The sequence below is a fragment of the Miniopterus schreibersii genome (assembly GCF_964146895.1).
Source record: "Miniopterus schreibersii genome assembly, chromosome: 6".
NCBI classification, from domain to species: domain Eukaryota; kingdom Metazoa; phylum Chordata; class Mammalia; order Chiroptera; family Miniopteridae; genus Miniopterus; species Miniopterus schreibersii.
The window spans coordinates 26,426,516-26,449,694 of NC_138107.1; the positions used below are offsets into that span (position 1 = coordinate 26,426,516).

General features: G+C 39.8%; 1 protein-coding gene across 1 annotated transcript in view; it reads right to left on the minus strand.

Annotated features, from left to right (window-relative positions):
* EYS (eyes shut homolog) overlaps positions 1-23,179 on the minus strand; it is a gene marked incomplete at both ends in the record, with an annotated part of 1,105,706 nt that overhangs the window by 106,259 nt on the left and 976,268 nt on the right.

Here is a 23,179-nt window from a genome sequence, read left to right on the forward strand (position 1 = left end):
TCTGACTGGGATGGGAACGAACCTGCAACCGAGATATATGCCCTTGGCAGGAATTGAACCCGGGACCCTTCAGTCTGAGGGCTGGTGCTGTAATCATTGAGCAAAATGGGCCAGGGCTATACCTCTACTTAATGACTTGTAGTGAAGCATTCTTTTTGCCCTAAGCCTGTCCATGTTGCTGGAATTTCTGATTGGCTGGTCTTATGGTATGGCTTAGTATTCACAGTTCAAGGGCAAGGCTGTCCAATATAAATATAATGCAAACGCACATATAAAATTTAAAAATTACTAAAAGCAACATTATACAAAATAAGAAACATGTAAAATTAATTTTAATAATATATTCTATTTAACCCAATATATCCAAAACATTATCACTTCAAAATATAATCAATATTAAAAACTTGTTTGAGATATTTTACTTAAAAAAAACCCAGTGTGTATTTTACACTTACAGCACAGCTCAATTCAGACCAGCCACAGTTCAAATGCTCAATAGTTGCATGAGGCTGGTGGTTATGGTGTCGGACCGCGTAGTTCTAGACATTTAACTCTTTAGGGCCCCTCTTTTTTTTTTTTTTAAATATATCTTTATTGATTTCAGAGAGAGGAAAGGAGAGGGACAGAGAGAGACAGAAACATCAATGATGAGAGAGTCATTGATCGAGCCTGCAACCGGGCATGTGCCCTGACTGGGAATCGAACCCTGATGGCCTGCATCCTAGGTCGACGCTTAACCGCTGAGCCAAGCCTGGATGGGCCAGGCCCCTCTTTAACTACTTAATTCTCTGTGTAATTAAGAATCTTGACAACTTATCAAATAGCTTTTTCTGAGGCTGAACCAGGCAAAACCATTTTTTCTTTTTTTACTGACTTTATTGGGATGACATTGGTTAATAAATTATATAGGTTTCAGGTGTCCAATTTTATGATACATCATCTGTATATTTATGTGTTCACCACTTCAAGTCAAGTCTCCTTCCGTCACCATTTACCTCCCCTTTACCCTCTCCTACTTTCCCCACCCATTTTCCCTCCGGTAATCACCATATTGTTGTCTGTGTCTATGAGTAAAACCATTTTTTCATATTCCCTCAGGGGAACCAGAAAGCATCTCTGTGGGAGTTAGAGATGGCTCAGTTGTTTTAGCTCTAAATTCTTGCAAATATTGGGGGGTTTCCATATTTCCTTTTCCAACCCATGAGATTGCTCTGGGGACTGAGGTGTGAGTGAAGGAAGAAAACTGACATGTGAACCATTCATTTGGAGCATGTATCAGTACTTCATTCCTTTTTCTGCTGAGTAATATTCCTTTGTAAGGCTGGGTCACATTTTGTTTACCCATTCATCAGTTGATAGACTTTTGGGTTGTTTTTACTTTTTGGCTATTATGAATAATACTGCTAAGAATAGTCATGTACAAGTTTTTGTGTGGATACATGTTTTCATTTCTATTGCATATAAACCTAGAAGTAAAACTGTTCTCCAAAGTGGTCCCACCAGCAATGTGTGAGGGTTATATTGTCCACATCCTTGCCATCACTTATTATTGTCTGTCTTTTTGATTATAGCCATCCTAGTGGTGTAAAGTGGTATCTCATTGTGGTTTGGATTTGCACTTCCTTAATGCTAATGATGTTAAGCACTTTTTATGTGTTAATTGGCCATTTTGGTATCTTCTGTGAAGAAATATCTATTCAAATGTTTTTTCCCATTTTTAATTAGGTTATTTGTTCTTCTATTTTTGAGTTGTAAAAGTTCTTTATATATTTTGCATACAAATTCCTTATCACATATATAATTTCTACATTTTTCTCCCCTTCTGTAGGTTATCTTTTCATTTCTTGATGGTGTCCTTTGAAACACAAAAGTTTTTAGTTTTGACGAAACAATTTATTTTCCCTTGTGTTATTTCTGCTTCTGATATTCCAGCATGCATTATATTTTCAACACCTTTGTGCATGAACAAAACTAGGCATTGCCTCTGTCCACCTGGAGCTGATGGAGAAGAGAAGCAACTAAATAATCTATGACAGTAAAGCAAGAAGGGTAGGGTTCAAGGTGTGGGTCCATCCTGCAAGAACAATGAATATCAGATCCTGATGACGAGAGACCAGAGAAGGTTTTAGAGGGAACAATTTAGAAACCAAGAGGTCAAGAAGTGTTAACAGTAATGAGAAGAAATAATCAGTCTTGTTGACTGTTCATGGATGTAATTTTTAAAATATTTGAATATGATGAAATTCTTGGATTTCTGATATAAGGTAGAGTGTTGTGTAAGGGGTAGTGTGTGTGTGTGTGTGTGTGTGTAGAGCACACACTTAAGGATCTCGCAGCCTGTCTCAGGTCATCTTCCTGAAGGTCAGGTATTGGTCTGGCTGAGCATAGTCGATAGAGGCTGCTGGTTGAGAGAATGGAAAATCATATAAGGAGACAGCTATACCATCAGCTTGCCCCGTGGTTAAGTCCTGAATATTTAGATCAGTGCCAACTGCAAGACAAATACACTATGCTCAAGAGTCTTCTGAAGGCCTTGCGGTTTCCCTCTGTTCATATCAGGAGAAACAGCAACAGGAGAAGGAACAATCTCAACTTCAGCTTTTGCACTTGAGCAACCACAGCTCTTACCTTTCTCTTTTTATTTTAAAGCCTATCCGGGTAAATGCATAACTTATCAAGAACACTGGGCAAAATTGTAGGCGAAGTGTTCTTAAAATTATCGCTTGTACCAAATGTCAAATGGCAGGAATTGAAATTAAAACAGACATGAAAGAGGCAATAAAGGTAAAAATCAGTAAGAAATCTTACCCTTGGTGACAGCATGGATGGACCTGGAGAGCTAAGTGAAATAAGCCAGTCAGAGAAAGGCAAGTACCACATGATTTCACTTATATGTGGAATCTAATGAACAAAATAAACTAACAAAATAGAAACAGGCTCATAGAGAACAGACTAACAGCTGTTAGAGGGGAGAGGGATTGAGGGGCTGGGTGAAAAAGGTGAAGGGATCAAGCAAAAAACACACATCCCCAAACCTATAGAAACAGAACAATATGATGATTACCGGAGGGAAAGGGGGTTGTGGGGAGGTAGAAGAGAGTACAGGGAGGAATAAATGGTGATGGAAGGAAACTTGACTTGGGGTGAACACAAAATATAGTATACAGATGATGTGTTATAGAATTGGACACCTGAAACCTATATAATTTTATTAACCAATGTCACCCCAATAAATTCAATAAAAAAGAGGAAAAAAGTTGATCTCACAAAAGGCTGAGTTAGCTTTTATGACGAGTCCAATTTTTAGAGTAGACAGAACTCTGGGCATCTATTATCCCATTGCTGTGCAAGCTTCACTTCTATTTACTTTAATGAGCCTTCTCAGTGGGAAACAAGGGAAAATAGATTCTTCAGCTCTCCTTTCCTATTGCTGGCTCCAATGCCCTGAACAAAGCACATGCCATGCATCAGTTTTGGGTACTATTTAGATAAGAGACACTTGGCGAAAAAAAGATTTAAAATCTGCACAGTCTTCTTTGTGCATATTAGTTAGTACATCAGCAGCTATTCTCTGTACCTGAGTATCTTTATCTTAGGCTGCGCAGGTTTAAGAATTACCCCAAGGCAGTCTGTAATGCAGGTGATTTTGTCCACTAAGTGCCAAGCAGGTAAAATATTGTGGTGTAAGTAATACTGATGATGAGAATTAGCAGATAACATTTACAGGCTTCATGCTATTCCTTGCAATCTGGTGCTATATAAAGCCACGGGATTTTGTAATTTATTTGAATGAGCAGCATTACTGAAATATTTTATAATTGATTGCTATATGAAAGGAAAACGGTATCCTAAAATTGGGGTGGTCTATTAATATGGATGCATTAATTGTATTGATGAATATTGTGTGGTGTGCCCATTTAATACAGTAATTCCTCATGCTTTCATCACCAGTCAACAGATGAAAGTTGTCTCTCTACCATGTGATGTAGACACTGTGTTAATTGCTAAGACATGAACTGAACAACATCCTGTATGGATTTTAGGGGTGATGGTGGGCACGCCACTAGGAAGCTCACCTACAGATCCGTGTGGGAGTCCAGAAAGGGACATTAACCCAGTCACGCAGCATCAGTGAAGGCTTCAAGGAGATGACAAGAAGCCAAGACTTAAAGACTCAGGCTGGAGTTAGCCAGGTGGCAGGAAGGGTGTTGAAGGCCAGAGAACTCACCTCCTTAATTATAAATCCTGTGTATAATTTTAACGTAAACAGCACATTAGGAAAAAGCCCATCAAATAGTTATTTTCTTTATTTAAGTCCTATAGAAGCTTTCAGAAGTGGCTGCTCTCGTCTTGTCCATTCTATTTCATTAAAATGTATAAAGAACCGCCTGTGAGTCTTGCATTGGGCTTACATTCAGGGCTATTGAGTACCTAGGGTTATAACTTCACTCAACTTTAGGTGGCTACTTTTTTCAAAGCTGTGCTCTGAGGCTATTTTTCTAGTCCAAGAAGACTAAGGGAAGGGAGGGAGCAAATGTGAGAGAGAAAGGAGCAGAGGAGGCCAACGCTGGCTGATGCAGGGCAGCACCCACGGTTCCAGTGATGTTGGTGGGGCGGAGGGAGAGGCTGGACGGGGCGGCCACAGGAGGAACAGTGAAGAGAAGTGGTGGAGAGGAGTGGGAGAGGGGGGCTCAGAGGTCTGGAAGAGAGGGAAGGGGAGAGGGAGCAGAGATTTTTTTGTGTGCAGCCTGGGAAGTTGTCTTAGTTCAAGTCCATGGAATTGAAATATTTAGATTTTACTAAAAAAAAAAAAAAAAAAAAAAAAAGGAAAGAAAAGAAAGAAAACCCCACACATCCTTATTCAAATTGGACAAAGGTATAATTTGTAGTCCCCTTTGTATATAATCAAAATTGTGATTTTATTTCCTATCTTCCTGATGTCATATTTCAGACAAGAGAGTTTGGAAAGCAGGCATAAAATCTTATTAAACTGTGACATATACGTAATCTAATCTCTTAGGCCAGCTCTCCAGGGGGTGGGGGGTGGAAGGTGTGACAATCTACACTTCGGCCTGGCCGGGGCCCTGCACCCTGGGATGAGCTCCCAAGAGGAAAGGAACACGGCAGAGCCACAGTGACTGCTGGCTTTCTCCCTCGAGCTTTCTCCACCTGCCCACTTGCCCTCTGCATCTGCTCTGCACTCCGCCCGTGAGCTTTCCGATCCAGCAGCAAGTTTCCCACATCTTGCGTGCTGCAAGCAGTGTGTCACCTTTACTTAGCAAGCCTCTGCTGCGTGGTGGGACTGCCACATCCTGATGCAACACGCACTGCATTATCCACACGTTTCTAAATACATGGATGCTTGGCGTCAAGTAAGTTGGGTCAATCAATTGGTCACTGCTTGTTCGTTTGCTGAGTCCTCTGGCAAACCTGCAGCCGTTTCATTCTTTGTTACCAGTGACCTGGAGAAAAGTATATTGACCTGTTATCTATACCTACATCTACCGACCTACCAATGAATGTGTGTGTATGTATGTGGGCGTGTGTAAAATCACTTCCAGTTTTAGTAAACTATGGAACCACTAAAGATTTGATCAGTAACCTTCCACGGCATTCCATCTTTCCTAGAAAGCACTTTCAGATGCTAAGGTAAGGCATGCGCACCCTATTGTCCTTTCCAGGCCCATTCTTTTCCTTCTGCATCCTGCTCTGTGTCCAGGGGGCCGACCTCTGCCCGCTCTACCCTGGGCTTCCCGGCTGGGTGGCTGCTGATGGGGTTTAGTTAGTGGGGAGCACCAGCAAGAGACTGCAGGGCCATGTGTCCGAGAAGGCGTTGCAGCCTCCAGAGCAACAGCTCCTGTCTGGCAACGTCTCCTCACAGCTGCAGTTCTCACGGGCACCTGCACCGCTGCTCCCTTCCCCTCGTCCCGAGGCGGCCACAGCCTCCCCCCTCGATGCTCTCCAGGTGCCTCCACACCACTTCTAGCTTCCCTTAGTGCTTGAACACCTCGGAAAATAAAATCCATTAGAGTCTCTTGAACTCACTGAGTTGGATTCTGTTTCCTGCCAGGGCTCTGACAGGAAACAGAGGTATAAGGGGGGTATTTTCCAAAAGCATATTTTCTGAGTTTTCAGAAAAGGATCATTTGTCATGCATTTAACTCTAGGGAATGTCTGATTTTACATGGGGTGACAGCCAGGACAGGCTGTGGGACTCAATGTGATGAGCACTGGAAAAGGGAGTGAGAGGAACTCACTTTGTGACCTTGGGCAAACCTCTCACATAGTCCTATGGGCCGTCCTCTCAACTGCAACTGGGGGCTGATACCTGCTGCACGTGGGCATCCCACTGGGTGACAGCGAAGGGTGCAGGAGACACCAGGTGGGACAGCCCTTTGAAAATGACAACGTTTAGGCAGGAAACCTGATGTACCGCTATAGCTACTGTCCAGTCAGGCCACTGAACCTCATTCTCTTATCCCCCCTCTTCTACCAGCTGCTCTTCATGATCCTGTGTTTTCACATGTTATTCATTAATGCTTAGATTCTTATTTTTGTTCACATTATTTATGAATATGCCTGTAGTGTGGTCTTGTGGTTGGATGCCTGGGTTTGGATGTATCTGGTGGAAATGTCTGTTGGTTCATGCTCTGCTTGCATATTTATGAATTGATTCCAGCGAGGGACTTTGGGGCCTGGAGTAGGCTGTGTGGCCTCTGGTGAATTTCATTTTCCTGTGGATAAAATCATAACAACATCTACCAAGCTTTCCTCACAGGGATAATGTAAAGATATAAAAACAACAACAACATGAGAGCATTTTTGAAATCGATAGGAGCAATGTCATTATTCTGAGCCTCTGTGGGCTTCAGTTTCCTCTTCCACAAAAGATGAAGTATTGGAATGGGGCCGGGTGGTGTCTAGAGGTCCATTCAAACATTAAATGTCTTTGTTTTAAGAATCTATGCAGAGCCTTAAAAACAAATGAAGAAAGGAGATTTGTGTTCCACATTTTGGAGACAGTTTTATCAAAGACAAATAATAGCATTAACTCAAAGCTTACACTGGCAATGCTCGGAAGAGGTAGGTCTTGGTAAGGAAAAGAAAAACCCCCCACTAACTATAAATCAAAGATATTAAAGCAATGAGTCTACTGTTAATTTTCCTCTAAAGAGAGCTTGTATGGTTCATATGATTTATTGTATCTAATTTGGACAAACTTCTCTCCTCAAAATCATATATGACATAGCAGTATTTAGAATCAATTAAGTAGTAGTTTCTTATTTCAGAGTTCAAAGACTTGATGCTATAGACTGAATTGTGTACCCCCAAATTCACATATTAAAACTCTAACGCCCAATGTAACTGTATATAGAGATTTCTTAAGGGGCAATTCTGGTTAAATGAAGTCATAAGAGTGGGGTTCTAATTCTACAGGAGAGATCTCTCCACACGCATGCACTGAGGAAGGGCCATGTGAGCACACAGCAAGAAGGCGGCTATCTACAAGCCATGGAGAGAGCTCTCACCAGAAACTGACCGTGCTGACACCCTGATCTTCAACTTCCAGCTTCCAGAGCTGTGAGAAAATAAAAGTCTGTTGTATAAGCCAACTAGTCTATGGTATTTTGTTAAGGAAGCCCCAATCAACTCATACACTTGAATTAGCTTTAACTGTCACTATCATAGGTTATTGACAAGTCTCTAAATTCTTCAGATCTAGGGAGGGAAGATAATTAGGCATAACCTAAAAGATAAAGGGTTATGCTTTAGTGAGTCCAAATTAAGATCTTAAGTTCTCACACCTTACTGTTAATTGTCCCTTCATAAGAAGCATCATTTATTGTGCTCATCGTGGGAAAAAATCTGTTAAATTTTGTGAATGAGTAAAATTTTGACATAGTGATTTTGTAAGAACACTCACTCTGATGTCTAATCAGAAAAGCAGGATGTACGGTGGAAGGCACCCTTGCTTGGCAGCTGGCTGACCTCATTTTTAGTTTTTTCTTGACAAATAGCTAGCTGGCTCCGTGACTTTGAACAAGTCCTTTTATCCCTCAGCGCCCTCATCTGTAAAAAAAAAAAAAAAAAAAAAAAGGAGCAGTACTTGAATGGTGTCTGGAATCCCTTTGAGCTCTTAAATTTTATAAATGTGTTTGCCAATGTGTTACAAGTTTGCTTTAGTCTATTAGTCTGAAAGATGCTATATAGGCTGTTAGCGAATGCTGCCAAAACAGTGCTTATAAGTCTTCTAATGATAGGCAAATATATTCATTATATTCTATTTTTTAAGTGTGTTTTTTTCATTACCCCAAAATAGAAAATAAAATACTGTGATTTTTAAGTAACAAGACAAACAAAAGGAACAAAATTCGTATCCTATATAAACCAAGATTCTGTCTCATAACATTTTATGCAAATAGGCTTTTTAAACTTGCTATTCTAGCAATAGTACACTAGGTGGAAGCAAAGAGTAAGTGAACATGTTAAAGGGTAGAAAATATTTCCTGTGATAAATGACCCACACATTTTTGGTTTGTAAAGGTTATTTAAATGAGAGGTTACATTCCTTTCTAAAAGATGCTAATTAGAAAGAAAACAGCAAGTAACATGATCCATTTAAGACACTGAAACAATACTAAAATGGACCAGTTTAAGCCTAATATTTACCTTCCTTCTTATAGAATTGGACTGGTATCATAAGAAATTAAATATCAAACCATTTCTCTTAATTTTTGGGATCTGATTGATTGGCAAGCATTACAAAATAGCCAGTCAAATGGTGCTTCACAGACTTCTATTTTCAAAGCTTACAGGGATAAAATGTAATAAATTAAAAAACTTTTTTTCTCTAAAGTGCATACTATGTTGAGCTCAATGATGGGCAATTTACCTTATTGCACATAATTTTACATGTCACTTCTTTTAAAACTTGTATTTCTTTTTTTCCTTTCTAAATTAATTGGGTCTTATAATCTTAGTTCTAAAATGTGAAATGATGTGATGATTTTCATGGTTAAACTTGTAGCAAGTCAAAACTCAGTTCATTACAGTGTCTATGCAAAGGGACTCTCTTAGAGATGTTGCTGAAATACCTGCATGGGGAAAGAAAAGTCTCCTTATTCTAGAATAGCATTCTGAAGTTGTTTGTGTAGGTAGTAAATCACGAGCAATAACATTCTGTGCAATGATAGTTTCTACATGGTGTTCTAGATGAAATCCGTTGTTTAGAGTACAAGATGGCACTATTGTTTGTGAAATACCCAGTAGTAAATGCAAGGTGTACTAGCAATTACTCAACGGTGGGGAAACTGCAACTGAGGAAGAGACTGGTATTGAGAGAACTCTTCTGGCTCCCATCAGTATAAACAGCCCTTAACAAGGTCTGTAACCTTAGGGGCAATCATTTCATCTCTACTGGGGTGCAGTTGGGATCTGCAAAATATGAAGGCAAGGTCAGGCAATCTGTGAGTATCAGTGGTTACTTACTGAGATTTTAGAACACTCATTCCACTAAAGCCAAGCTAGAATGAACAAACCAGATATTTTCAATTAGAATTTATGTTCTTAGCTTTGCTTGGGTTCCTCTTTGGCCCATCACAGAAAAGTAAAAATGAGAAATAAATGACACATGTGAAGAGGTTTAGGGCCATCTCTATATTCTTTGGGTAATGTTATCACTGATTGTCCATAGAACTGAGAAGCGAGATTGTCTTCTGTCACCCTTCACTCCCTAGCAATGTTGACAGAGGATCTAAGGGCATAAACATAGATAGTCCATATGGATTGACAATATCATTAGATGATCAGGGAATAAAAATTTATGTGTTGGATACTTCTGGAAACTAATCTCCTTAAGCATCATATTCTATAATTGTATAATGGAGGTATCAATGACTTAAGAAAGCAGTCCTGAGGATTAAACAAAAGATACAGATGTTAATAATGTGCCCTGTGTGTGAAGGGGGAATTTCTGGGCAGTATTGTCAAATGTCTCAGGGAAAAAAAAGTTTCTAGACAAAAATGGCAGCCCTGTAATTTATTTATGTTCTCTAGGTCTAAATGTCACCAGTCCTCTTCATAAGCAAGAGCAAAAAGAAGGAAAATATAATGTCATACCAAAGAAAATGAGTACATTTTACCCATCCTGGGCAGTAGATAATTCAGAAAATTCTTACATGAACTAATTATTCTCATTTTATTGGCCTATATAGAACAGACATTGTAGTACGTTTCATTTGGCATCCCATTACGTTCATGTGTTTCTAGTATCTCTTTATCAGCATGGGTTTGTCAACAGGTGCATAATTCTTTCAAAGTTTCCCTTAACTGTCACCTTTTAAGCTGCCTAGTTAAATTCTGTGGAAACTGGGAACTAATCTAGTCAATCACATCCTTAACTTTTCAGTAACTCTAGGAAAAGTCACAGAATGAAAGGATCCTTACCACACGCTACGACAAGCTACACAAACGGAACAACTGGCTTTTCTTCTTAGACTACAATGACCTAGCAGGAAAGGCCTTTAGCATTTTTATTTTCTGTGCTGTTTGTCTTACAGCACACTGTGCGTAAAAGTTAAATATTAATACCACCTGGGACTTTTACAATGGACTTAATGGGCTCAGCACATCTTATATCTAGTATCTGAGAGCTACAGTATCTTAACAACACACGGAATGGTGGGTTACAATTTCTCCGTTATACAAAAGAGGGTAAAGAAATAGAGAGGGTAAGTGGCTTATAAATGGCTATCAGTAGAGAAACTAGACTGAGATCGTGGGTCTCCTTTTGATAGCCCAGAAGTTAAATAAATCACAGCTTTTGGGGTCAGTGTTGATGCCTATGATGATGATAACTTCATAGTAATGTCATGGATGTAGTTAAGTGCTTAATGGTTCTTCTATTTGTAATGCTTCTGGAAGGGCTGAATACTTAAAACTTAATGAGGTTACTTATTCGTGACATTATCATTACGTACAAATTGACAATGATAATAATGACCTACATTTGGGCAGAAGCTGTACCTTATACTTTATAATTCAATGATTACATTAATACTTAGCTCAGTCCTCAACAGAAATAAGATTTCAGTAAATATTTGTGAATTTATTCAAAGAGCTCTTCTTTTTTTTTTTTTCCAAAGAGCTTTTGAAATAAATATTAGCTCACTTCATTTGACAACAGCTCCGTGAGAAAGACTGCGTGGGTGTCATTATGCCAATTTTGCTGTGAATCAGATAAAGACTAATAAAATGGGTATGGGCTTTACAGTCAAGTAACTTGGGTTCTTAGCTTGGCTCTGCATTTACTAGTTGTGTGATGTTGCAAAAATTACTAGAACTCTCTGAGCCTCAGTTTTCCCAAACGAGAAGTAGGGATATTAGCATCAGATGAGTTATTATTAGGAATAAATGAGATTATGTACCTAAAGCATCAAGCCCAACATTACTGATTAGGGTCCTGCGTTTAAGAGACAGAAATGAGATCAGAGTTCAGGTCTCCTGACTTGGGGTCATATGCTCTTTGCTTTAAGTCAGATCTACAGTGATAATCTACTCCTCATGAGCTTTGCCCAAAGCACCTGACAGGCTTTGAAGATTTGTTATTACTTTGTCTTATGGAAGCTTAAAAGTCATGATCATAAAACAATTAGTGATTCTGCTGACCTGGAAGCAATGTCACTTGAATTGAGATGGATTTTCCTTTCTACTTTTTCCCCCTGTGGGCTGAGTGTGGTCGAACTGAGTTTTCTGAGATGGCAGTTCTCAGATATCACTTCATTCAATATTCTACATCCCTCCTGTGGTTGGAAATGCCCACTTGCTCCTTAACTTTAATTCTGACATATTATCAATGTGTCTAAATAGAAACCAATTGCTGCAGAAGCTCTGGCACAAGAGATCATTAAGTAGAAGCTAGAAGCTAGAAGCAGAAACTAAGCTTCTGGGATAGATGCCAGGTAGGGGACCCTTCAAATTACTGACTGGGCATAGGATGGCTGTGTCAGGAAGCGTGGAGGTGATGGTAGAGCTACAGTCTTTTCTAGTCATGACTGTTCAGGTCCATCTCCATGCATGAATTTAAGTAAAAATATATCAGTTGTGGCAGTTAAATAAACTGCCTGGACTTTTATTCTTTTGATGCTCAGACTGATTCTTCTACTCTGGATTGAAGTTTCATGCATTTTCCACTAATTTTGGAGAACTGTGGCATAATGGAAAAAGCACCCATCTCTGATAAGCTGTGTAACTTAGGTAGGTCACCTACTCTCTGTGTCTTTTTCTTAACCGTGTAATGGAATAATAAGAATGCAGAGGGTGAGAGGATCAATTATGTTGATAGGTATGAAATACTTTGAAAATTGAAAGTGCCAGATAATGCTGGTTCATAAAGTAAGTTTTATTACTGGCAGAAAGAGGAGGTTTATATTGACTTATTTGGTTGAGGATGCTCCATGCCCCTTCCATAGTGCCAGCTGTCTATCGCAGGAGTTTTATGTCCATCGGGAAAAAAATGATACCCTCTGACTTCACTCTCTACATTGCTCAGGATTACATAAGAAAATATGCTCGCCTGGCCGGGCCTGGCTCAGTGGTTGAGCATCGACCTAGGATCCAGAAGATCGCAGTTCGATTCCTGGTCAGGGCACACGCCCGGGTTGCGGGCTCGATCCCCAGTCGGGGGTGTGCAGGAGGCAGCCGATCAATGACTCTCTCATCATTGATGTTTCTATCCCTCTCTCTGAAATCAATAAAGACATATTTTAAAAAAGGAAAAAAAGAAAAAAAAGAAAATATGCTCTATGAAGGCAGGCCTTTTTGTATGTTTGGTTCATGGATGTGCCCAAAGTGCTATGATAGTACGCGGCACACAACCATTTGTCAAATGATCGAATGATTTAAAGCAGGAGGCACAAGCATCTACTGCTGCTCACCTTTCAACTCTCTGTCTCTGTCTTTGTCTCTCTCTTTCTGTGTGTGTGTGTGTGTGTGTGTGTGTGTGTGTGTAGGGAAACTGAGAAGATCTGGGCAGTTAGAATATTTCCTTATATATATTCCATCTCACCTTAGCTGGTAAATATTTCACCTCCTGATTTCAGATTTTGGGTCAGGTAGCAGCTGCGTAAAGATACTGACATTCCAATTCAAGTCACAATTCAAATCCCACTAGTACTGGTTGCTCCTGGATCAACACATTAATGCACTCAGCTTAATGATACCCTACCAAGCCCCAAAAGTCTTTCAGAGCTACACAATTACCAAAACCCACCTAGGAGGCCAGCACACTCAAGGACTCGCTAATGGAATTCAAGAGGGAGCACTGACGATACAGTCTTTAAATGAAGTTTCTTATGTGGGAGTTCAATCCGGTCAGGGAAGCAGGGGGCAGCTTTATGATTTATACAAATCCATGAGCACACTGGTAGTAATTCGAGGCTGGCTGAAACATTGAATGCCCAATTTCTATTGAGTCCTGGAAAAACATCACCTAGATTTATCTAGGCAAGCAGAGTGGGTCAAATGAGATCCATAATATGTCATCAATAATGTTTACTGATCTGTTATTTAAGGAATTTTAATGAAAACGAAGTCAGATGAAGTGAACTGTTTCTAATCTGATTTCACTGCATCAAGCTAAGCCCTTCTCTACTAATCTAAAACCCAGGGAATTTAACAAAACACAAATAAGTGGTGATCAGCAGACTGCAGGAAAACTGCAGGCTGCAGGCCTGTGCCCACTGCTAATTTCGTGGGAGCTCTTCATTCTCACCTGCCTGGAGACTCTGAGAGCTGTTCTGTCCCCAGGAGAAGCAGCAGCTGTTGGAATTTTCTCTCTCCTTAGGGAGAAAGTAAAACATCTCCAGATTGGACTTGACATCGAAAGGCATGAGTATCCCTTTAATCTTTTAGAATCATTTGCTTCTCCAGGATGCTAAACCAAACATTTCCTATAAATAAAATTCAGGGTGATTTTAGCAGGACTTGGAATCCTGAAATTACAGACAGTACCAGTATGATGCTCTTTCAACTGCTCAGAAGAGAGCTCTGTCTTCTACTATTACTATTAATTTTTTCTCTCTGTTTAATATTTTATCAAAGTGACATGTGCATAGGGTAAAAATTTCAGTAGAAGAGAACGACTTATAATGAAAGATAGCAGTTTCTCACCCATCCTCTCCCACCTTGTGTTCACTTCCCGGAGACAGCAGCATTTTCTTCTGTTTTCTGTTCTTCAGATCTTCACTCCCCATTGTATGATTATAATGCTTTCTCTTGGTTAATCAAATTCAGACATAATCTATTATTCTCTGCTAAGAAATAGTTAATATATACTAGTCTCTCCCAGTACTTGTGCTTCATGGTTGACTTATCCTATTAGTTATCCTTGTACACCTGAATTTATGTTTCTTTATATATCTAATAAACTCGGTATTTCTTGCCTGCCTGGCTGTTAGATTAAAATATTAGTGCCCTGCCCCATCTTTTCTTCCTCTCTCATTGCCAGCTTCCGTCTCTTGTCAGTTCAACCTTTACTTTAAAAGTGTCAAGGTTGATCCTATTTGCATTGTTTTGTACCCATGTTTCAGTTTTATATGTTTTACTGATAGGCAACTTCTACAAATTGAAAACCAATAAACACTCATTCCATCGCTATCATTTAAATGTGTTGCCTGCATAGATGAGCAGTGTGTGAGGATTACAGTTCTTTCGATGGAGGTCCATCTTCACAATCTCTGTTCAAGCTAACATATCAAAGGGGTCTTCATGGCCCAAAGCAACACAGAGATTGCTTTCTAAATAGTTGTTTTTTAATCTGATTATCCAAATTATGCTTATTTTAGACATAAAAAATGCAAATAAGAAACGTTTAAAGAATTTTAAAAATTACAAAAACATTCCACTCCTGGAAAATCTTAACATGGGTTAGTTATCAATTTGATTTTTTTCTCTATTGAAATGGTAGACTGATGAATCGGACTGGCTGGTCCAATACTGCTTCTGGGCTCAGCAGGAGGCTAGTGGGTGTTCTCAATCACTATAGGTACACTTAATGAGACTCCTTTCCCAAGCCCTGCAACCCACCCTGTTATCCTATGATGTCTTTTATTGGAAAGGTAAATACTATTTGCTTGGGTCCCTAGACACCTGTGATCATCATAGTAACACTTCCTGTGTCTGTGTATTGAATTTCTTCCCCTCTTTTGCTCTCTTAGAGAAAGCGTGTTCCTACTTTGCCTTGCCAGGAATTACCAAGAGTATTCTTCTAACTGATTATATTGGCAAGTGAAAGGCCACACTTTTAGTCATTCACCTGAGGCAACAGGCATAACTGGGTCACTGAGAGTAGCCTCTTTAAGGAGGAGTGGCTGCGGGTGTAGAACTGCTACTCTTCACCCTTACCCTTGTTTACGGTGGCATCTGCTTCACCACCTGGCTTCCTGATTTCTAGTCACGGTGCCATCAAAGGTATTTCCTTGCAAGTCACAAACAAATTCTTAAAAAGATCCAAGCTCCTTCTGTTTCTCATTTTCTCTCACTTCTCTGCAGCATCCATCATTGCTGCCCACGGCTTCTTCCTCATGTTCCTTCTCCTTGGTTTCTGATGCTTTGCTCTTTTAGGTCTCCTACTGTCTTAGTCAGTTTGAGCTGCCTAACAAAATATCATAAGCTGGGTAATGTTAACAAGAGAAATTTATTTTCACAGTTCTGGGGGATGGCAAAATTAAGATCAAGGTGCTGGCAGACTCAGTGTCTGGTGAGGACTCACTTCCTGGTTTGCAGACGGCTGCCTTCTTGCTGTACCTTATATGGTGAAGATACAGGTCATCTCTATAGTGTCTGTTCTTATGAGGGTACTGATCCCATTCATGACGGCTCTTCCCTCATGACCTAATTACCTCCCAAAGGCCTTACCTCCAAAAACCATCATATTGGGGACTAGGGTTTCAACATATGAATTTTGGGGGTATGCAGGGGGACAGACATTCAGTCCAGAGCATCTACTTCAGATGGCTTGCTTTTCATTTTCTACTTCTTTTTAATTGCTCCACTACTCATTTTGCTCCCTTCCTACAGCAGCCAATGTAATTTTTCTAAACACTTCTTCTTACTCTGCTTTCTTCTCTCTTTTTTTGTTTTTGTTTCCTTTCAGTAATTACATGGCTCAACCTTAAGCTCTACATAGTTGATCCCAAGTCTATGTTTTCCCTGACCATTGTTGACATTTGGATTTCCCCACCTGGATGATCATCTGACTCTTGAGGACAAAAGGCCCAAATTAAACTCAGCCTCTTCCCTCTTCTTCCTGCAATTATTCCAGCATTCTGGTTACCAGGTTCAAAACCAAATTATCATTCTTTACATCTTCCCTTGGCTCCCTGCCTTGGATGAATTTTTCAATCCTGTTCTTTTTATCTCATAATATCTGATGTTCTTTCTCCTCTTTTCTATGTTCATTTGCTGCTTTGTTTTCTTAGTTCTGATTCCAGGAAAATTTTAGTCTAAAGAGTAGAATGCTCTATAGGAAAGCTAGAGAGAAACAGCATATCATCCTGTGATACAGTGAGCAGTTTTATCTTAATCATTTCATTAGCCACCTACATGCTTTTCCCTGGGCTCTTCCAGGAGCATAGCTCCATAGCCCTTCTTTACTCAAAAATATACATTCCCCCCATCACCTAATTAATAAAATCCAAATTCCTAGTGTTTATATTCATATTTAGACCTTATATTCTACAATATTTATAGCAGAAATAATTTTCAGTAGTTTGTATGACTTTCCCCTCCCAACTCCTTGCCTGGAACAGGAGCTGCCTAAAGAGCGAACTTGTCTGACTTGTGCATTGCTGTATTTCCTGTGCTTAGTGCAGAGCCTAAAATATAGTGTACTCTCAATATTTGCTGAAAAAATGAATCAATTAATGAATAGATAGAACTGTCTTCACCTTATGTTTTCTGGCCTCCATGACATTCTAGACAGCACTCACATTTTTTGGGTGCTTGTTGTTATGGCCTGAATTGTGTTCTCTCAATTTTATCTGTTGAAGCCTTACCCCCCCAGTACCTCAGAACATGACTGTACTTGGAGACAGAACCTTTGAAAAGGTGATTTTGTTAAAATGGGGTCATTAGGGTGGGTCCTAATCCAATCTGGCGGGTGTCTTATAAGAAGAGAAAATTTGGACACACACAAAAATGAGACACCAGGGATTTGTGTGCATAAAGGAAAGGCCATGGTGAGGACCTGAGAAAGCAGCCATCTGCAAGCTAAGGAGAGAGGCCTTAGGATAAACCTGCAGGCACCTTGATCTTGGATTTCTAGCTTCTCGAACTGTGAGAAAATAAATTTTGCTTGTTTAAAGCACCCAATATGTTATTTTGTTACGGCAGCCTTTATAAAATAATATACTTGCTCTTGCCAGATACTCTGTTAAATTTTTTATATATAATGCTAATAAAAATTCCAAGATGTAGATATTTTTATGATTCTCCTTATACAGATAAAGAATGAAAGAGTTGAGATATTAATTAACTTTCTTTGGTCACACAATCAGGACTTGGAATTCAGGCAACTTGATTCATGCTTCTCCCTGTGACTAGACCAGCCCTGACCTCTTTTCTGAACATTCAAAGTCTAACTATTTATAAAGCCAGAGGAAATGTCTTTTCATTGAATTCCTGCACTCTGGATCTGAACTTGCATTCTAATAATGGTTCTTCTGTCTTATTTTTATCTCCAACTTTGTGTAAGTGCATGGCTAGCTTTCCAAGACTGCATTAGTAATTATAGCCCTTTGACATTAAACCTGGACCTCTTCTGGGACAAGAGTTTGTACACATGCCTGGTGCCTGGCTACTGGCTGATGGGTATCCCTGGCATAAACACACACCAGTTGATAGGTAATTATGAATTCACTTGTCTCGCATCCCATGTTGCTCTTCTCTGTCAGATGCACAGGAATCCCTGCAAGCCGGACAGTGATGACATCTCTGCATCATCATTGTTGATATTTCCCTATAGCCTTTATGGATAGTGTTCTACCCCTTACATGCAGTTTCTTCCAGAATCAGAAGCTGACTTTTTCCTAAAACCTTAGGTTTACCATTACTTCTGTTAAGCAGTCAATATCTAGGCATAACCTGTGATAGACAACCCTTAGATTATTGTCAGTGATTCGTTCATTCATTCATTCATTCATTCATTCATTCATTCATTCATTCATTCATATATGCATTCTTTTGTTCTTTCATTTATCCATTTGATCGAGAACTTCTGATATTCCAGGCATAATACCATGTGGTAACTTCAGGGCCAGTTTTTTAAAAAAAATATGTTTTTACTAACTTTTAGAGAGAGAGGAAGAGAGAGGGATAGAGAGATAGAAGCATCGATGAGAGAGAAGCATCATCGATCAGCTGCTCCTGCACGCTCCCTATTGGGGACTGAGCCAGCAACCGGGCCATGTGTCCTAACTGGGAATTGAACCATGACTGACCTCTCAGTTCCTGGGTCAACGCTCATCCACTGAGCAAAACTGGCTGGGCAAGGTCAGCTTTTTTGATTTGGTTCTAAAACAACTATAAGCTTTTGATGCTATTTAGGAGCCTATGAGAAACATTTCCCCAAATAACCTACACTAAAATGTAATTTGAAGGCATGTTACTGATGAGATTCAGGTGTCTTCCTACATGTCACCAGGAAGCAATCTAAAATGAAATCAATGGAAAATAAGCTGCAAACTGGGATACTGTAACATGTCATGAGGATATGTTAAATGAAGGAAAACGACGGAATAATGATAAGGGACAACTGTAATTTCTGAGGATCTGGAAGAAATACTGAGAAAGGAACAGTTGGAAAGGATCAGATCAGTGCCACTCCAAGTACTGCCCACGAGAGAGAAACTACAGCCAATACTAGAGTGTTAGTAGAGTGTGGCATTTTAATAGAATCATTAGTTGGGTTTAGCAAACATTTTTGAACCACCATATGCCAGACAACTGTAAGGAGTACAAAGGCAAACCAGATATAGTTCCTGTCCTCAAGAAGGGAGAAAACAATTAAACCCTGACCCTGCAGGGGATGGAATGGGGCCGGTGTAGCTCTTATCAACATCAAGGGTGTTATACCTGAAGTGCATCAGATACTGTCAAGACCCAAATTTCCTATCTTTCTTTCTTTTTTTTAAATATATCTTTATTGATTTCAGAGAGAGGAAAGGACAGGGGGAGAGAGAGGCAGAAACATCAATGATGAGAGAGTCATTGATCGAGCCCACAACCCAGGCATGTGCCCTGACCAGGAATCGAACCCTGATCGCCTGGATCCAAGGTTGACGCTCAACCACTGAGCCAAGCCTGGCTGGGCTATCTTTCTTTCCTAATAAAATGAAATACTTGGTATAATTCCCAGCTTTCTGCCTTAGGGTAGGAAATAAAACAAATGGAATAGAGATCAATATATTTTGATGGGTGACAGGAGAACTGTGTTGGATATTTTGGACTTTCCTCTTCTACTGCACTCCATCTTTCTCCACCATGAGAGGTAGAGAGTGTGGGAAATAATCAATCAGCGTCCTTGCTCCTGGGGCCAACGGGGATCCCCATAGGGAGATGAAAATGCAGGGAGATGAAGTCAGCGTACTGTTCCCTGGCTACTTTCTTGCTGCATCACGTTAAATTGGCTCTATATCCCTCAACGGAAGCTTCTCTTTTCACTTTCAACTCTTTCCTTCTGGGTCCAAACAACTGCTTCATCCCTGGCCCCCTTTGGCCTTCAGGTAGTAACAGCTCTGCCCTTACTAGCCCTGGGTTCTGCACATTCCTTATGGTTCCCCCACACCTTGGCTTTATCTTTGTAAAAAGCCTCCTTGCTCAAGCTTCACTGAATGATCACAATTACAGAATGCACCCTTTTTCCACCAAAACTCAATTCAGGAACCAATCAAAAGGAGGAAAAAGGGGCGGGAACCCTGAACTGATGACTGCACAACGTGGGAAAAGTTATCTGGAAAGATATGGAGCCCTGTGGCCCAAGCACTGTGCAGATTCCTAAGCTTTATTTCTGATGCTGCCGGCGTTTGGGAGCTTTCGGGAGCCTGGAACCCAAGAGACCACTATTCATAGGCCCGAAAACTGGCTACGCCACTATTTCACGTGCTTGGGACTGCAACTTAACTCCATATCCCATTGAGCAGGAGTTATCAGTGTCCTGGCTCCTTCAAAGGCCATGGGGTAACTTAAGCCCGTAACAAGGGGGATGGAATGGCATCAGCTTTCAGAACAAGCTGGAAGCAGGGCAATAAGGTAAGTTCTCAGTTTGGATAAAATAACCTCAATACCATTCTATTTCCTTTTTAAAAGTTTCCACATTCAGCAAACCACTTTCTGTATTTAAACAGGTTTCCATTGTATCTCTGCATTGACCAGCTGATAAAATTAATATCTAATTGGAGTTATATTTGTCACTACAAAATAATGAGGCAATCTGATTGATAAATCAATTATATTCATTTGGATTTCTAAATTGGTTGATTGTCTTAGGCAAGGCTAAAGATGAGACCTTGAAGTAGAAAGGAAACAGGAGACTCGAAAAACTAGCCTAACTGACTGATACAGTAACTCCATATACTTAGACTTGCTTGTCTAGTAGTGGCACTGTTGACCCAACCACAATGCTATTGCAAGGCTTGTCATGGAGCCTGGCCAACCATTCAGGCAGCCCCACTGGCCATGGGTCATCCAGAGTGATTTTCTTAAATACATATTCTAAGACAGCTTAAACTTGATAGAAATGTGAAGATGTGGTTTACTTTTCCTGGTTGAGAGAGGAAATGTAAGTGATCTATAAATGGATGCAACATAAATTACTGACTTTGTTTCCCTTAATTTCTCTTCAGTGTGTCAAGTATGATTTAGTTGGTCTAATCTATACCACTTGTGAATAAACACATCTATGTTGTCTAAATTTCATAGCAGAATGAGTTGGATATATAAAAATATTTGACGAGCTTAGCAAGTGGACCCAGTAAGGAAAAGCCTAATGTCTGGGGCACACACATGTACTCAGGAGTCCTCTGTTGGACAGGCATGTCTTTTACAAAGAGCTAGACAGTTTTGGCCCTTGTTTTATCAAGGGTCGGGAGTACAAAAGTGAACTAAATAACAGAAATCAAAAGGCAAACATTGACACCAGAAGCTCACAAGACTTAGCAAGAAACACATTCTTAAAAGTCATTAAACATATTTGAAAAGAAATTCAAGCTGAGGGGACTGAGCTCTGAGATCAGAACAATAAGCTCCGTGAATTGGAACAGAGGCTTTCTGATAGAAATGTCTACAGTTTTGAAGAGGGCTTTTCTCAGACAAGCTCCTTTGTGAAGGGATTTTTTTTTTTTTTTTTTTAACAAACATGCCTATTTTTGACTCAGCTCAGATATGAAATATTTCAAAATCCCTTTCAAACTCAACATCTCTAAAATTATTCCTTCAGTGTTACACTTTAAGGGGTAGTGAAGTATTGAGATTAAGAGGAACCAAGTTTGTGAGATTTTCATAGGCATGATAAAGACAAACAAAAATCCCGACCACCCCCATTCATATCTTTAGTGGTTTAGGTAAAAAAAACAACTAAAAACCATTTGAAAAAGATGGCAATATTAGCAAGGTTGGGAAAATGCTTCAAAGTTCAGTTTTGGCAAAAGGAAACATAAAACAAAATTGCTTTTCTTCTAGGTTTAAGAGTTTTAAGAAAGGAAGTTATCAGAGAAATATTTTTACGAGCATTGTTTTTGAAAATAACATCACAATTTCCATAGTTAATGACAAAGAATGTCAAATGTTATCTCCAAATAAAAATAGTTTCTGGGGAAATGAAATCATCAAACTCAGAATTAATTTACCTAATGGTCTTATCCGTACATCCCATTAAGACTAAATTATTCTAATCATAGCTTTGGTTGGTTTGATTTTTGTCACGTACAAAAATGACAAGTGAATAGTTTACATCAATGAGTTCGAATCAGAGACTATCTTGTCCACCTTGATTATGCATGGAAATAGGAAGAGATCAGTGAAGATGCATATTCACATGCATCTGTGAACCTGAACATTATAAATAGGAATTAAAACAAGTTGTTTTTTTCTTGATAAGTGGTTCAAGCTTGTACTGTTCCTATTTTGGAAGGTTGCTTCTCCCTGCTAATTCTCAGGGGGCATTGTTCTTATTTCTCTGCAGCATTTTGTGGTCTCCGGATACTGGCCCAACCAAATCCCTGTTCTTCCTATGAATGGACTACACGCATTGTATTGCCTGCCTAGTTCCCTCCCCTCGCGTGGGTACCAACCAGGCTAGACAATCAGACCTACCTGGCCCTTATAACATTTCCATAGGAAGTTTCCCTAACATTTGACAAGCGGATGCAGGAAGAGAGGCTTTTCTTTGTTCTGGACCATCTGCTGTAAAGACCAGTTAGCTGGAATGCCAACAGCCTCCCCCCCCCCCCCCCCCCCCCCCCCCCCCCGAGCTGCCTGGACAAAAAGCTGCAGAATAAAGCCAGAGAGCAAAGCAGAATAAAGACAGTGAGGAGGCAGAGCCAGGACCCAACCCTGCCCGAAGCCTTGGACTTGCAAACGCAATGACTCCCTTTCTGTTTCAGGCTAGTTTGTGTTGGGTTTCTGTCCCTTGCAGCCAAAATACTTATGGTTAATCCAACAAATACACTTTATAGCAAATTATAAGACAATGCATCTTGTTCTTGTGAGCATATGGCAAAAAATGGGCTTTCTATATATTTTTACACCTACAGCGAGAGAAAAAAATAAAAATTCTTGCTTTAATATATCTCGGACATAGAGACTTTTACTACATTTTACAAAATGTGTTAGTGGATAACATACCTTAGTCTGCTAGTTCATTTATAAGGATGTTAAAGAGCTACATTTACATGTAAAAAGCACGATCACCTTAGTACAAAATATACTGTTAATGACTCACATTTTTGGTTACATGGAAGCAGATCACTGTTTTGACAGAATTATTCAATGACACTTACTATGATCTGGCCATGTAGAAAGGCAGTTTTATTTATTTATTTTATATATATATATTTATCCTCACCTGAGGATATTTTTTCCATTGCTTTTCAGAGAGAGAGGCAGGGGGAGAGAGAGAGAGGGG